This window comes from Panthera onca, chromosome E3, assembly GCF_046562875.1.
Source record: "Panthera onca isolate mPanOnc1 chromosome E3, mPanOnc1 haplotype 2, whole genome shotgun sequence".
In the NCBI taxonomy this organism is placed as follows: Eukaryota; Metazoa; Chordata; class Mammalia; order Carnivora; family Felidae; genus Panthera; species Panthera onca.
In genome coordinates, this window is record NC_138354.1 from 11,052,501 (window position 1) to 11,064,708 (window position 12,208).

The 12,208-nt window shown below is 46.0% G+C and overlaps 1 protein-coding gene across 10 annotated transcripts in view; it reads right to left on the reverse strand.

The window, feature by feature from the left end:
- The window catches only part of LOC132689422 (general transcription factor II-I repeat domain-containing protein 2B), a 49,564-nt gene extending 46,890 nt beyond the window's left edge, over positions 1-2,674 (reverse strand). For 6 of the 10 annotated variants that reach the window (XR_009615000.3, XR_013552908.2, XM_060649158.3 and 3 more), the window contains exon 1: positions 2,480-2,674. The gene's annotated coding sequence lies outside the window, so the exon portion shown is untranslated. Of the gene's footprint in view, positions 1-2,081; positions 2,103-2,479 lie in introns of those variants that run through there. The other 4 variants (XM_078440076.2, XM_060649153.3, XM_081791698.1 and 1 more) reach the window with 2 other exon arrangements.
- Between the last annotated feature and the right edge of the window lie 9,534 nt (positions 2,675-12,208).

Sequence of the window (12,208 nt, forward strand, 5' to 3'; positions counted from 1 at the left end):
CTCAATAAAGCCAGATAAAAACTTAAAAGAAAGTAACAACAGGGGTGCCGGAGTGGTTGAGTCAGTTGAGTGTCCGACTCTTGATTTCGGCTCAGGCCATTATCTCAGAATTCGTGAGACTGAGCCCCGTATCAGGCTTTGTGCTGGCAGCATGGAGCCTGCTTGGGATTCTCTCTCTCCCTCTTTCTCTGCCCCTCCCTGGCTCATGCGCACGATTTCTCTCTCTCTCTCAAAACAAATAAATAAACATTAAAAAAAATAACAGGGGCACCTGGGTGGCTCAGTCCATTACATTTCTGACATCAGCTCAGGTCATGATCTCACGGTTCATGGACTGGAGCCCCGCATGGGGTTTGTGAGTTTGAGCCCCACATCAGGCTCTCTACTGTCAGTGCAGGGCCTGCCTTGGATCCTCTGTCCCCCTCTCTCTCTGCGCCCCCCACTGGTGCGCTCTCTTCCTTTCAAAAATGAAAGAAACATTAAATTAAAAAATACATAAATAGGGGCACCTGGGTGGCTCAGTCGGTCGAGCTTCCGACTTTGGCTCATGTCACGAACTCGCAGTTCATGAGTTTGAGCCCTGCGTCAGGGTCTGTGCTGACAGCTGGGAGCCTGGAGCCTGCTTTGGATTCTGTGTCTCCCTCCCCTGCTTGTGCAGTCTCTCTCAAAAATAAAGATTAAAAAAAATTAAAATAAATAAATATCAATAAATTTCAAGACAACAAGGTATTCTATTCTGCAATTAGCAAGGAATATGGAAGAGAACAAGAAATAATATGTATTTTCAAGGTCACAGAATAAGATTAGTCAAGTTTAAATATTAACAACTAGTCAAGAACTTTAGCTTAGCCAAAATTAATAAAAACTTAAAAACACATTTTGAGCACCTGGCGTACAATGCTCACAGGAAGGGCACCAAGAAAGAAAGGTGAATAAATTCTACCTCCACTGCTCTCAAGTGAGACAGACCTCCATAGACCGGGTGGAATACCAGGTAATAAAGGCTAAATGAAAGCCAGACCACCCCTGAAATGGTCCAGGGTATGTGGAAACAGAGTAACCGAAAGGGATAAGATGATGAAGGCATGCCAGCATGATTTCCAAGTTGGGCAGCTTGAGAATGAGGAAGAGAATGTCCAGGCATTCCGGGTAAAGGTCCTGGTAAAGACCCAGAGCTCAGGCAGCCCACTTCAGGAAGTAACCGGCAGGCAGGCAGGTAGAACTGAGAACCAGTCCACATCAGCACTGCAGCTTAACACCTGTTGCAGCCTGACACCAAGTCCTGTGGGTACTGAAGGCCCCCTGTGCCAGTCACACAAACCATTACCAGCAGGCCACCAAAACACGAAACCTTTTCCCCTCGAAAGGCACATCTGGGCTCAGCAATTCCACTCCGTGGTATATACCGAAGAGTAAAAAACAGGTCCTCACAAAAACACGTGCACGAATGTCCATCGTACAGCATTACTCATTACAGCCAAGAAGTAGAAACAACCCAAATATCCATTGGCGGGGAGGGGGAAACATGGCATATCTATACTATACAATGGATCACTACTCGGCCATAAACAAGAAGTTAAAGACACAGACTCCTAAGGATGATCCCATCTACCGGGAAACGTCCAGAACAGGCAGAACCACCTAGGTAGACAGGACACTGGCGGTTGCAGGGGGCTGGGAAGGGGAAGGGGGCTTCTTTTTGGGTGACGGAAAAGTGCTGAGATACGACGGTGGTGACCGCACAGCTGAGTGGACCCAAAACCATGGATCATACACTATAAAAGGCGCACCTGACGACCTATCTCAATAAAGCCGTTACTAAAACAGCTAAGCTTGGGTCTGACCGGCGAATGCCCTTCCGCCCTTGAACTCTAAGCCATCACCGAGACGGACCGCAGCACGGGGTCGGTGGCTCCTCTTCTAACAGACAGGGCGCCTCAGTCCGCTCGCTGCCACAATCCACGCGAGAACCCACGCGGGGGACCCTTCGCCACGCGCGACGCGGGGGGCGGAGTCCCACGCCTTCGCCGTGTCGCCCCGGCAGTTACCAGGCAACAGCCGCGGTCCCGCCCCTCACCTACCCAATCAAGCACGTCCGCACGCAGCGGGAGAGCCCCACGTACGCCAGGCCGAGCGTGACCTCACGCGCACTGGGCCCAGAGAGCCCAGAGCCTGCAGACGCCCGCCCCCGCCGCCCCCGCCCAGCCAATCAGAGAGGACAGGGCTGCGCGTCCGCGCGCGCGACCGTTGTCCCCGCGGCGGGGTTTCCCTGCCCCACCCCCACTCCTGAGCCCGGCCCCGCGGGGAACGGGGTTCTGGGGCCGCCGGGGCGGCGACAGGGGCGCCTCCCGCCGTGCGCCTGGACGGCCGGCCTGCCTCCCCCGCCCCAGTCTTGCCACTGGCCAGCCCCGCGAGCGTAGAAAGTTCCAGGAGAAGCACCCGCTCTTAATGGCGGCCGCGGCGGGGGCCGGGTACGCACCTGAGGTCCCCGGCGGCGGGCAGCGCCGGGTCGGCAGAGGGGTCTGACGGCTGGACCGCCGGGGAGCGGCCGTGGGCAGCGGCGGCGGCCCTGGCGGCGAAGAGGCGGGGCGCGGCGGCCGGGGCCCGACTCTCCACTATCCCTCCTTTTTCTCTTTCTTTCTTCACCCCCCCACCCCCGTTGTGGTTTTTTTTTTTTTTTGGCTTCCTGGAAGGCAGCCTCCACTCGTGTGTCCGCAGCGCCCCCAGTGGGCGTTGCCGTTTCCGGTGCTGTGGAATCCAGGGGAGCTGCACGCCGGATTTGTTTGCAGGCTCAGCCGCGGTCCGCAGAAGGTCAGGCGCGCGCCTGGGTCCCCAGCCTTTGATGAGTGGCTGGCACGTGTCCCGCCTCACCCCTGCACACCGCCCCCAGACGTGGGCCTCCTTTCATGCAGTTGTTTAATATGGTATTTTGCACGCCTGTAGCTTGTGGCTTTAAAGCGGTGAGGTTGCAACTCGCCGAACCCGAGACTCTGCCTTGAAGCCATCGAGTTATTTGTCAGGAACTGTAACGGCGTGTCCCGACCTTTTGGTAGGGTCAGTGCCATCGCCAACCAATCTTGAGCCTTTCTTCCGTTGGTGGTGGCGCTCCAGCAAACAGCCCAGTATTACAGTAGTGTTATTTCTTCTTAGTTACGCTTTACGTGTATTATTGTGCCCAAAGGAGAAAAGAACAGAAACCATTTACCTACCCATCGCTCAGATGTAACCTAGTGTGCCATATTTATTTCATAGTTTTAAGAAATATTACAGAGACACAACCGAAGGCACTGTTCTTGTTCCCTTCTCTTCCCCACAGGTAATTACTGTCTCGCAGTTTATATGTTCTAGTACACGCTTTCTTTCTGTCTGTCTTTCCTTCTAAGTAGACTCCACTCCCAGCACAGAGCTCAGCACAGGGCAGAACTCAACCCTGAGATCAAGACCTGAGCTGTGATCAGAGTCCGGTAACCGGCAGAGTCACCCAGGTGCCCCACTAATATACATTTATTTTGCAAAAAGACAAATGTCTCAAATTTGCTGAGACTTTCTTTCTGTAAGTGTCTATCAAAGATATGCTTCCTAGCAGATGCTGTTAAAAAAAAAAAACAAAAAACCCTGTCCTTTCAGGGCACCTGGGTGGCTCAGTGGTTTAACAGCTGACTCTTGATCTCACCTCAGATCAAGATCTCACACTCCATGAGATCCAGTCCCTAGTCGGGCTCTGCACTGTCAGCGTGAAGCCTGGATTCTCTCTCTCTCTCTCTCTGTCCCTCACCTGCCCACGCTTTCTTTCTCTCTCTAAATAAATAAACATTAAAAAAACCGTATCCTTTCAGAGTAATGCTAACAATTCAACAAGTAATTTTGAAAGTATCACAAACCAAGAAACAGATTCTTGACTATAGATAACAAGCTGGTTACTTAGAGGGGAGGGGGGTGGGGATTAAAGAGAATACACTTACCGTGACGAGCGCTCAGTGATGTACAGCAGTGTTGAATCACTGTATTATATACCTGAAACTAATGTAACAGTGTATATTGACGATACTGGGATTAAAAAAAAAAAACTTAATTAGAAAAGTGCCTGCTTCAGGGGCGCCTGGGTGGCTCAGACTGTTGAGCATCCAACTTCGACTTGCGTCATGATCTCGCAGTTCATGGGTTCAAGCCCTGTGTTGGGCTCTGTGCTGACAGCTTGGAGCCTGCAGCCTGCTTCAGATTCTGTGTCCCTGTCTCTCCCTGTCCAAAATAAGCATTAAAATTTTTTTTTCAAAGTGCCTGCTTTTTTGACATTTTAATTTTTAAAATTTTTATTATTTTTTAATGTTTATTTATTTTTGAGAGAGAGAGAGAGAGGAGGCAGAGAATCCGAAGCAGGCTCCGAGCTGTCAGCACAAAGCCTGATGTGGGCCTTGAACTCGCCAACCATGAGATCATGACCTGAACCGCAGTCGGATGCTCAACCGACTGAGCCACCCAGGTGCCCCTTGATGTTATTTTTAAAAGAGATGTTGGAAAATGTTCCCATTATGTTACAGTTGATTCTCCTCATCCCAAAGAGTTGTGTTCTATGAAGTTAGGCAAACAATGAGCAAGACTGAACCACTACTCCGCGGGGTAATACAAGGTTAGGTTTCTGCCAGCCTCTGGTCATGACATTTTTGCGAACCTGTCAATACGTAACCCTGTTTTATGTGTGTGTCTGTTCAAAGACACCTTATGTAACATGCATTGTCAATTCATTAGTTGAACTGATGGCCAACAGCACTATCTACAGCTCATGCCCGAGGGAACCTTACCTAACACAGGTATTTTCTACTTAAGGCACATCACAGCCTTCTTGTGCTTAGGGGCACCAGACAACAGTTGAGCACTATGTCTGAGAGCCACTTTAAGCAGCAAAATCACCAACAAGAGGCACAAAATGTGGAAAACGTAGCATTAAAAAGCCAGGGAAGGGTGCGTGGGTGGCTCAGTCGGTTGAGTGTCTGACTTTGGCTCACGTGACGCTATCGCAATTGGGGAGTTCGAGCCCTGCATCAGGCTCTGTGCTGACAGCTCGGAGTCTGGAGCCTGTGTCAGATTCTGTGTCTACTGCTTTCTCTGCCCCTCTCGCACTCATGCTCTGTCTCAAAAATAAACATTAAAAAAAAAAAAAAAAAGACCAGGGAAAGGACACTTGTTTACAGTGCGAGAGCTAACACAAGCGTGCCCACCTCCGCTGGGAAGTGTGCATCAGGCAATGCCCAGTTGTTTTCTTGCCACTGGGCGCGTGTCTGAGGATGACCAAGAAAGCATGAGTGGGTAGGTGAATTCACAAACATGAAATTGATGAGTAAGGAGGATTGGTTCTTTTTGTTGCCAAAAACAAGGAGCGGCCTAAAACTCCTACTTGACAACGGGAACCTGGAAACAGTTTTCTAATCCGCTTTTTAAAATCTTCCACAGGAAGAGTTTCAATGTTTCGAACCATTTGTTTAAAATGTCAAAACACGCCAGTGGTTTGAAAGAGCAGCTGACATCAACAAGAGTCTGATTTCTCTCCTCTTATTCTCCCTTGAGCCGGCTCCAGTTAGCCCCCCACCCCACTCCACTAAAACTGTTCACTCCAAGGTCACGAGTGACCCCCGCATCGCTCGCCATTTTTCAGTTTGTGAGTCGCTTGATCTGTCAGCACTTGACATGACCATTCCCCGGGGCTGTCCTGGATCTCTTCGCTGCCTGCTCCCACTCCTTAGATGACTGTGTCCAATCTCAGGTCTTTACAAACCTTCCATATGGTGATGCCTCTCAAGCGCGCATCTTCAGCCCCGCCCGCTCACCTCCAGCTTGGTTTGTACAACCGACTGGCTACTTTGACACTTCGCGTGGAGGAGGAAGAGGCAGCTCAAGCCAGACGCGTCCCACCCTCTCTGGGGATTCTCCTGTAGTTCTTTCCCATCTCAGTTACTGGAGCGCCATTCTTCCAGTTACTTCGCTTCTCCCATTCCCGCTGCTCATCCTCCAGACAAGCCAGTCAGCTCCGATTTCCTAAGTACCCTCCGACCACGACTACCACCGCACTGGTCCAAGCCGCCATCGTCCCCTGCAACAGACTCCTAATTTGTCTCCCTGATCCTGCCCTTAACTCTCTTCAGACCCTTCTTAACACAGCAACTGGAAAAATCCTGGAACCCGTAACTCATTTCACTCCTCTGCTCACGGTTGTCCTGTAACTTTTCCGTCTCAGAACAAAAGTAAAAGGTCCTGAGTTATGCTTCTGGCCAAGATGAGGTCACCAGGATTGGATTCACCTTCTCGCCTGAAACTAAAAGACAAACACGAGAATAAAAAAACGCAATAATAGGGGTGCCTGGGTGGCTCACTCAGTTAAGCAACCTACTCTTGATTTCGGCTCCGGTCATGATCTCGCTGTTTGTGAGTTCTAGTCCCATATTGGGCTCTGCGCTGGCAGCACAGAACCTACTTGGGATCCTCTCTCTCCCTTCCCCGCTCTCTCCCTCTTTCTCTACCCCTCCTCCACTTGAGCTCCCTCTCTCTCTCTGAAAATAAATAAAACTTTAAAAAATGCAATAATAAGGGAAAATTACGAGCAAGTCTGGGCACTAGATTTGCCAATTTGAGTGCAATGGACAAATTCCTTAAAAGACAAGTTACCAGAGCTCATTCAAGAAAACTAGGTGATTTGGGGTGCCTGGGTGCTTCAATCAGTTGAGCATCCAACTTCAGCTCAGGTCATGGTCTTGTGGTCTGAGAGTTCGAGCCCCGCATCTGGCTCTGTGCTGACAGCTCAGAGCCTGGAGCCTGCTCTGGATTCTGTGTCTCCCTCTCTCTGCCCCTCCCCCCATCTCAAAATAATAAACTTAAAAAAATTAAAAGAAAAGAAAACTAGGTGACTTGAATAACTCTGTATCTATTTAAAAAATTGAAAGTTAAGTTAAAAACCTTCCCATGAAGAAAAATCCCAGGCCCAGATGATTTCACTGATGGTATCTACCAAAACTTTAAGGTAAAAAGCAATCTACACGGGAGCACCTGGGTGGCTCAGTCCATTGGGCAACCACCTTCAACTCAGGTTGTGATCTCATGGTCTTTGGGTTCAAGCCCCACGTCGGGCTTTGTGCTGACAGCTCAGAGCCTGGAGCCTGCTTCAGATTGTGTGTCTCCCTCTCTCTCTTCTCCCCGCTTGTGTTCTATAAAAAATAAATAAACATTAAAAAAAAATCTACACAAACTCTTCTCAAAGGCCAAAGAGGAGGAAATACTTTCTAACTCATTCTAGGAAGCCAGCATTGCCATGATACCAAAACCAAAGACATCACAAGAAAAGCACTAATAAGACCAATGTCTCTCATGAACACAGATATAAAAATTCCCAATAAGCTTTTCCCCCCAATTAAAAAAATTGTGGTAAAATACACACAACATACGATTTGCCATCCTAACCATTTAAAAAAATTATTTATTATTAAAACCATTTTTAAAAATGTTTTTATTTATTTTTCAGAGAGAGAGAGACAGAGCATGAACAGGGGAGGGTCAGAGAGAGAGGGAGACACAGAATCCGAAGCAGGCTCCAGGCTCTGAGCTGTCAGTACAGAGCCCGACGCGGGGCTCGAACTCGCAGATCATGAGATCATGACCTGATGTATTTATTACACATCTAGCCAGATGTGGGGCTCAGCCTCACGAGTCAGGAGATCGTGACCTGAGCCGAAATCAAGAGTCGGATGCTTAACCAAATGAGCCACCCGGGCACCCCCCATCCTAATCATTTTTCAAGGTACAGTTCAGTGGTATTAAATGCCTTCATAATGTGCAATCGCCACCATCTATCTCTGTCATTCTTGTCCTCTTGTGAAACTGACGCTCCATCCATATCCATTCAATAGGATTCCTCATTCTCCCTCTGCCCAACTATCATTCCACTTTCTGTCTGTGACTTTGCCTACTAAAGTGCCTTATAAGTGCAGTCACACAGCACTTGCCTTTTTAGAGCCAGCTTATTCCTGTAAGTGTATTTTGTATATGTCTGTTAAGTCTAGGTGGTTTATTGTCTTAGTGATGCCTCCATTTCCTTATTTATCCCCTTCTGTCTGGTTGCCCGATCCGTTGTTATGAATGGGAGTACTGAAGTCTCTAATTATTATCACAGAGCCGTCTGTTTCTCCCTGCAAGTCTGTCAGTTTTTGCTTCATATATTTTGGTGGTGTATCATTAGGTGGGTGAATGTTTATTGTATCTTGCTATATTTTGTTAATATATAACGTCCTTCCTTGTCTCTTGGAATTGTTTTTAAGTCTATTTGGTGTGGTATCAGTATAGCCATTCCTGCTCTTTCGTTACTATTTGTATGGAATATCTTTTTCCATTTTTTCACTTTCTTTTTAGTTTTTTATTTTTTCAAGTTTATTTATTTTGAGAGAGAATCCCCAGTGGGCTCTAATGCTCCATGTTGGGGCACCTGGGTGGTTCAGTCGGTTAAGGGTCCGCCTTCAGCTCAGGTCATGCATGATCTTGAGGTTCATGAGTTTGAGCCCTGCATCGGGCTCTGTGCGGACAGCTTGGAGCCTGGAGTCTGCTTTGGATTTTGGGTCTCCCTCTCTCTCTGCCCTTCCCCACTCACACTCTGTCTCTCTCTCTCTCTAAAATAAACATTAAAAAAATTAAATAAAAATAAATAAAAACTTCCAACCAGACTCCAATGCTCTGTGCTGAGCCCAACTCAGGGCTCAATCTTATGAACCATGAGATCACAACCTAAGCTGAAAGCAAGATTGGATGCTTAACCAACTGAGCCCCCCAGGGCTCCCCATTTTTTCACTTTCAGTGTTTGTGTCTTTGATGCAAAGTGAGCCTCTTATAGATGGCAAACATTTGGATCTTGTGTCTTTATCTTTTGGTCAATCTCTATCTTTTGATTGGAGAGTTTAATCCATTTACATTTAAAGTAACTACTGGGGCACCTGGCTGGTTCAGTCAGTAGAGTGTGACTCTTGATCTTGGGGTTGTAAGTTTGAGCCCCATGTTGGGTGTAGAGATTCCTTAAAAAGTAAAGCACTTACTGATAAGGAGGGGCTTACTTCTGTCATTGCACTACTTGTTTTCTAGGTGCCTTACAGCTTTTTTTGGTTCCTCATTTCCTGTATTACAGTCTTCTTTTGTGCTTAGTTGACTTTTATAGTGAAATGTTTACATTCTTTTCTTATTTCCTTTTGTGCATATTCTATGGCTATCTTCTTTGGGGTTACCGTGCGGATTGCATTTAACATCCTAAAGTTCTAACACTCTAAATTTACACTTGCTTAACTTCAACGACGTCTGAAAACTCGGCTCTTGAATAGCTCCAACCCTGCCCTTTTGATCGCTGATGTCACAAAAAATTACATCTTTATACACTGTGTGCCCAGAAACACAAACTAATAATTCTTTTAAATGCGTTACTCTCTTAAAACCTGTAGAAAGGAAAACCTGTACAAACCAAAGTTACAAAAGGCTGTCCTTTCCCTACTGAATGGCCCTGACACCCTTGCTGAATATAAGCAAAAGGAGAGGGTTTGTTACCACTGCCCTGCAGGAAACGTTCAGATGAGTTCTATAAGCTGAAATGAAAAGGTATTGGACGGTGACTTGAAGCCATACAGAGAAATAAAGACCTCAACAAAAGGAAGTGTATGGGCATTGATAAAAGCTGGCTTTATTGTAACAATGTTGGAGGTCAGGAACAAGTTTTGTAAATAGAAGTGGTGATGGTTGCCCAACATTGTGAATTCAACTTATTGCACTGAATTGTAGCTTTAAAAATTGTTAAGATGATGCATTTTATGTTATGTATATTTGACCACAAACACTTTAAAGGTGAGAATTTCCCTCCACATGACGTAGCCATGCCACTCACAAGAATTTACCCCCAAGATAAAAGGAATATATGAGAATACAAGAACTCGTACGCCAATGTTCACAGCAGCTTTGTTCATGATATCTGAATGCAGAAAACAAGTCAAATGTCAATCAGCCGGTGAATCAAGAAACAAATTGTGTGGTACCCCATGTAATGGAACAGTACTCAGAATTAAAAATGAATGAATTGGGGCACCTGACTGGCTCAGTTGGTAGAACACGTGACTCTGGCTCTCACGGTTATGAGCCAGAGCCCCATTTTGGTGTAGCAATTACTTAAAAAAAAAAAAAAAAGAAAATGAAAATGAAATGAATTATGGGTACATGTAATCTCCAAATTCATCATGCTTAGTCAAAGAAGCCAGGCATAAAAGAATCCATACTTTATGACTGTACATTTATAAAATTCTAGAAAGTGCAAACTATAGTTGACTCTTGAATAAAAAGATTTGAACTGCACGGGCCCACTTCTATGTGGGTTTTTTTCAATAAACAACAAAAAGTACTGTAAATGTATTTTCCTTTTTATTACTTTTAACCTTTTAAAAAAGTTTATTCATTTTTGACAGAGAGAGAGAGAGAGAGAGAGAGAGAGAGAAGGAGAGCACGAGCAGGGGAGGGGCAGAGAGGGAGAGAGAGAGAATCCCAAGCCGACTCCACATGCCCAGCACAGAGCCTGATGCAGGGCTCGAACTCACTAAATGAGATCATGACCTGAGCCAAAATCAAGGGTCAGACACTCAACTGACTGAGCCACCCAGGCGCCCTTTTATTTTAATTTAATTTAATTTAATTTAATTTTATTTTATTTTATAAAGAGAGAGCATGCACAAGTGGGGGACAGTGGCAGAGGAGGGGGGGGAGGGGGGGGGAGAGAGAGAGAGAGAGAGAGAGAGAGAGAGAGATGGAGACAGAGTCTCAAGCAGGCTCCGCCCTCAGCATGGAGCCCAATGTGGGGCTCGATTCCACGACCCTGGGATCATGACCTGAATTGAAATCGAGAGTCCGACACTCAAATGACTGAGCCACCCAGGCGCCCCTGTAAATGCATTTTCCTAATGATTTTCTTGACTGTTTCTTTTCCCTAGCTTACTTCACTGGAAGAATTCAGTATATATGGTGCATACAACATACAATGTATGCTAATTGACTGTGTTGTCAGTAAGGTTTCCAGTCAAGTGTAGGTTATTACTACCTAAGTTTTTGGGGGGAGTCTGAAGTTACACTCAGATTTTAGACTGCATGGGGGCTGGGCACCCCAACCCCTCCACTGTTCAAAGATCAACTGTATCGCACAGTGTGGGGAAACAGCAATTTCCTAGCGCCGGCGGTGGAAAAAGGGATTGACCACAAAGGACAAGAAGATGCTTTTAGGGGGATGGAACCGTGCTGCACCTCAACTGTTGTGGTGCTCGCACAAGTGAGTAGTTCTCAAAATTCATCAGACTGTACAGTTTCAATGAGTGCAGTTTATTATACAAAAATTTACCCCGATATTGATGACTCAGCCGTTGACATTTCTGTATCATGAAGTTAAGCACGTGCGTCACACTGTTCTTCTCACGTCATCTTACGACTGCTAGCTTCCTACCATTCCTATTTTTTTTTTTAACCAGTACTCTTTATTTTTTAATTTTTTATTTTATTTTATTTTATTTTTTTTGACGCTATTTGGCATTTTTATTGATCCCAATCGGGCCGTTTTTGTTTTTTTTTTTGTTTTTTTTTTTTGACGTACCAGTACTATTTTTAATGAGAGTAAATGGTTTAGAAAACAAAACAGGACAGGGGTGCCTGGGTGGCTCAGTTGGGTTGAGCATCCTACTCTTGATTTCGGCTCAGGTTACGATCTCACGGTTGTGAGATCGAGCCCCACGTCGGGCAAAGCATGGAGTGTGGAGCTGCTTGGGATTCTCTCTCTTTCTCTCTCTTTGTGCCTCCCCTGCTTCTGTGCTCACACACGGGTGCATGCTCTTGCTCTCTTCCAAAATAAATAAATACACTTTAAAAATCAAAAAAAGTAGGACATTCATTTAAAAATTATTGTTTACTAAAAAAAATATTGTTTAATCTTTATCACGCTATTTACATAGTATCTTCGTATGTTTCATAAAGTACCTATGAGGACAGCAATGTGTGTAAATAATTCATATGTGTTTTTTTCATGCTCACAAATTTTACCCATATGGATATATAATCAAAGTGATTTGGAGATTATTGCCCTAAAACTTTGGAAGGTTCTGTTCTCAGAAAACTGATAGACGAACTTATCTATAAGCAAAGGGTTGAATTCATTCAAGCAGGGAGT